The sequence below is a fragment of the Medicago truncatula genome, chromosome 4, assembly GCF_003473485.1.
Source record: "Medicago truncatula cultivar Jemalong A17 chromosome 4, MtrunA17r5.0-ANR, whole genome shotgun sequence".
NCBI lineage: Eukaryota > Viridiplantae > Streptophyta > Magnoliopsida > Fabales > Fabaceae > Medicago > Medicago truncatula.
In genome coordinates, this window is record NC_053045.1 from 13,201,126 (window position 1) to 13,206,495 (window position 5,370).

A 5,370-nucleotide genomic window follows, 5' to 3' on the forward strand; every position below is an offset into this window, starting at 1 on the left:
ATCGCTCGCCACAGCGAGCTATGAGTCTCGCGTCGCGAGTGATGAACATTCATCGCTCGCCTCGCGAACCCTTTTCCCTCGCCTCGCGAGTTGCACAATGCAGCTCGCCACAGCGAGCAACCTTACTCGCCATAGCGAGCTAGGGCAGAGAGCATGTAAGATTTTGCAATTTCGACTTTTTAGTTGGACCTTGAGTGCCTTTGAGTGCCTGAACATACCTAGTAATGATTAGGAATGAATGTAGGACAAGATTGAACCTAGAACAACATTAGTTGGGAAGTTGGCTTGTACTCGCCATGGCGAGTAGATACTCTCGCCTCGCGAGCACTTCCAAATTGGAGTGCTTTGAGTGTTTGTGCGATCTGCGTCGCACGTTTTGATCAAGAGTGAACCCCTAATTGGTAATGAAACCTAATGATGACGTTTAATGCAATCTGTAAGGCCGTTTAAGATATGTTGTTATTAATTGAGTATGAGTTAATGTATTATGCATTATGTAAGATATGAATGAATAATTATGATGCTAATGAATTGCAATTGATATATTGATATCATCCGTTATTGTGACTTGACTATGCTGCTGCTGTTATTTAACTAAGTGCATAATGTCTATATATGATGAATAAGATGACGTTTAGCTCCAAATTATTGGATGCATATTGATATGATGATTACGATGTTTTGTTGATAGAGTCCATGCATTAGCATTCATTGAGCTTAGTCCTCACCATGATAGGAGCTTTGTCCTCCGCACGATTATTAGGAGCTTTGTCCTCCGCACGATTATTAGGAGCTTTGTCCTCCGCACGTTTAAAGTATATTAATACTTATGATGACGATTGGTACCACATGCATATAAGGAGTCTAAGAGCATTGTCGCATTGTCGTGTCTAAGATGCTATGTTGTTGATGATGATTGAATATGTGATTACGTGATAATTGTTTATCAAATATGCAAAGTTGTTTAAGATTGATATGATGTTAATTATGATTCAAATTACTTTGATTAATATTATTTTGTTATGAAATTTCACCCCTTCTGCTTGAAAATGTTGCCCTTCGTATGGGTAACTTGCAGGTGATCGTGCTTAGTGTGCAGTTGCCGTCGTGAGTGGCCTTGCCTTCACTGTGTCGTCTAGGTCACTCTGATACGTAACGGGATGGGGCTATATGTTATGCATGCTTCGTTCTATTACGTGAATAATATGCTATTTGTGATATTGAACTAACTCTTTGAGATTATATTGATGGGGCCTGCGTGCCAAAGCGTTCTATGGATTATAATATAATTTCCGCTGCAATGTTTAAGTTATTTGGTTAAATTGTTATTTAACTGTTTTGGATTATGTTAAATGTGATATCCCGTTGTTTATGATGTTTACTCTGATAAATGTTTAGAAATTTTTATGTTGGGAAAACGGGGTGTTACACATGCACTTTGAGTTTGATGAAATGTGTCATAATTGAATATGTGACTTGGTGAATATGTGCATTGGTGAAGTTTGATGAATGTTATGATTTTGTGAAATTGTGGACTTGAGTATTTAAATAAATTGTTGTGCAATGATGGAAGTATGATAGTATTCATGTGGAGCTAGTATTCTAGGAAAGTTGGATATGTACATGTATATTTATTTGAAATCCTTAAATACTTTTATTTGATTATATTTTTTGTGTGGAATATTATCTAACCCCTAGTGGTCGTTTGGTTAACCGCCTGCCTATTTGTACGAATGGTTAGACGACTTGCAGGATTGAGTTGTTTTGCTTTGATAGTGAGTTGCTCGAGGATAGCATGGAGCCACCTCCTTTCTTTTTTGCTCGAGTCTAGTTAGGGCTCTGATTAGGGTGTCAACCATTTATGTTTATTGTCTTTATTCCTTTATTACTCATGTATTGAGGATTATTACTTGGTGATGATATATTATGTATGATGATTGTCTTCCGTTGCGAATTTTTATGAAAACTTGATCATGCATGTTTTGGAAAAATGTAGACATAGCATCTAAACTCTTTGATTTATTCAATTATTTGCATTATTATTGCACATGAGGTTTAGGGTGTTACACCTAGAACCCAATTTAAACATAAACAATAATCAAACAGACTTTAAATAAAAATATAATATAGGTGAGGGAATAAATATCCACTTTATTGTCATACACAAACATCTTGATATCAATCTTCAGTCTTGTTATGAGGATAACCTACATATAATAATAGAAAAGAAACATGTAGAAAATAAAGGGTGAGATTTTATAATAGAAAAATATATATTCGAAAATAGTATATAAAGAATAAGATATAAGCGGGTAGTGGGCATCGAACCTGCATTGTTAGCTTGGAAGGCTAAGGTTTATAGTCGACGTTCATTAATGAACGTTTCTAATTAAAAACCGAACGTGAAACTTTTGTTTCATTCAACTCCTTTATAGAGTAATTTAAGAGATATATGGAATTAGTTAAAAAAATGACAATTAACATCTATGTAATCTTTTCGGTATGAATACATATATTAAACGAAACTTAAAGTGGTAAAGTAGTAAAGCATGGAAACAAACACACGAATATGCGTTTATGACTGCAAACCATTTGTGGCGTACACATAATTTTACAAGAGATACATATATCAAATGAACCGTTCCTACACAAAAACTACATATGTATGCCGTATACATAATGTGTATTTAAGAAAGTAGAATATGGTGACAAGGGAGGTAAAAGAAGAACACCGCCCCGCAGGATGAACTTTAGCACATCACACTCACTAGTATTAGAATGTAAGGTGACTAGTTAGTGTTTATCAACTATAAATATGCCCTAAAATCAAGGAATCATAAAGAATCACAAGGGTTTCCACACCAAAGAGTTATCTTCCCTTAAATTGCGTTGACAAACCCCATGGATTCTTAACCATCTAATTCATTTAATACTTTCACCCACATGTTAAAAAAACTCAATATGATGCATTTTTCACAAAGTAACATAAAAATTATCATTGTTTTATTCTAATCTCAAAAATATTAACATCAGTTCCTCCATTTACAATAAAGGTACGTCATAAATATAATATCATCCAATCACCATCATTGCCTATCTTGAGCTACGTGGCTTGTCCCAATACTATTCATCATAAAATTATACGTAGCACACAAATCCTCAAGAGTAACCTTGTAATTAATTGAAAAGAAGGATTCACTCTTGTACTAACAACATAAATAGTAATACTTATTAAATATAAATTACCCATTCTATTTATATTTTTCATTCTGGTTTTATGGTTCCGTTTGTCAATCAGAATTTTCAATTACAAGACAACTTTTATTGGAGGTTTTATTACCTATTGTTGGAGTTTGATAAGTTTCTTCAAACTGATTACCTCGTATTTTGGGATAGATTTATATCATTGGGTTGTCCATAATTCGTTATGTTATTCTTTTTAGACTCATGCTTATAACGTTTCACTGCCACCATTACTAATGATGAACTAACATAACTATATTTAAAATTCTAGGAAACAAATGTGTGTATAGATTTATATATATATATATATATATATATATATATATATATATATATATATATAAGTCTTTGTGTTGACATGTTTGGTGGGGTTTTCGACTTGTGTATGTAATTAATCTCAACAGACAAACATGTTGTTGTTTTCTTATTGTACATGTTGTGGCATACTTGAGTGCGTGTTATTGTTATCAAAGCATTTATTTCGATTTTTCAATATTCTCAAGTGGATGAAAGATTTAGTACATATTTGGGACGAATATGATAAAACAGATTTTCAATTAATATATATATATAGGGTTAACCAAGATCTACCAAGGATTAAAAAGATAATGTTAGCAAAGATTGTTTTTTGATTCCTAAGAGTATTATCTTAAGAGATATGTTTTGTCATTATATTGCCTATAATATAAGTGTGCTATTTTAATTGTTTGCATATGTTTGTGAGGGTAAGAGCATTAGGATCAACTTTTATATTTGATATTTTATGTATGTAATATATTTCATAGAAGATATATTTTTCATTTGTAATAACATAGTTATGTACTCGGTATTTTTGAATCATTTATATGTCCATGATGCCTATTATATGTTAACTTAAGGATGTTTTTATTGTGTAGGTTTTTGTGTGATTATTGATTATTATGATCATGAGGATAATGATTATAAGTAAGATAAATATAAAATATTATTAGGAAAACTTTGATTATGATGAAAATAGATTACAAGCATGGCAATCGACTAAGGTTATGGCTATGAATAAAAATAGAAACATGACTTTGTCATACAAACATAAAAGATTAGTTAGTGATTTTTATGGATCAAGTTTCCATGACTTATAGAGATTATTTATGAAGAATTTCATAAAGTTTCATTGATGTTATGCCACTATTTTGTGTATGGGTGCACAAAGTGTATTTTCGGTCTCATCTTTTAGAAAGGATATTATCATTATTGTGAACATGCATAGATGCCACTATAGTGGTCTATTCCAGCCCAAATTATGAACTATGATAAACTTAAAGCATTTAGACTCCATTAGAAGTAACATGGTACTTTCACATTGTTAGCGAGAGCATTTTTGTCATCATAATTTACCTGTTTAATTGTCAACACTTAGTTTGGCATGCATGAAATAAATAGGAATGTTCCGAAAGGAAATTTAATACGATTAGATCGAGGATGTGTGGTAATTTTTTTGTGTGTTGTACTTATTTCCATCCCATTATTTTGATGTTTCTAGAGTCTTTGTACCTATTTAAAATGATTCCCCTTTATACGACTTTGGATTTTATTGTATTGTTAGAGTACCCCTTGTAATCCTTTTTCAATTTAATATATATTCTACTAACAAAATATATTTAAAATGGTTCTAATGCGATTAAAGAAATTACAAGGGCGAAGAATCACATTTAAAACTAATTAAGACAAATTATAACAACAACAATATTATAGTGAACAAATAATTAAAAGGCTTAGATCTAATAGAGAAATATGTTTTACCTTAGTGGGTATGGCACTCACAATAACCGTTATTGCACCACAAAAGATGTTGATTAGCACCAGCAAATTTTTTCCGACAATCGGCGTCAGTATCACACTCTTCTGTAATGTAAAGAAAAGATAAAAAAAAAATTACTAAATATGAAAGAAATCTTTTGTCTAAGATAAAACAAAATGAGAATGAGCTTACTTTCAGCATAAATTACAAAAAGATACAAAGAAACAAAAAGGATCACACTATAAACAAACTTGAAAATTTCAGCCATTTTTTTTAACTTTGCCTCTAACAAATGTTGAATTGTCTGATCACTTTATATAGTAAAAAACCGCATCCAATGTTTACATTCA

At 31.8% G+C, this 5,370-nt stretch overlaps 1 long non-coding RNA gene across 1 annotated transcript; it reads right to left on the reverse strand.

The window, feature by feature from the left end:
* Nucleotides 1-1,993: 1,993 nt before the first annotated feature.
* On the reverse strand, nt 1,994-5,370 carry LOC11434719 (uncharacterized). Its single transcript, XR_003010885.2, has 3 exons — nt 5,213-5,370; nt 5,023-5,124; nt 1,994-2,207 (listed from the first exon to the last, which is right to left on the reverse strand). It is a non-coding gene; the product is annotated as an uncharacterized lncRNA (long non-coding RNA).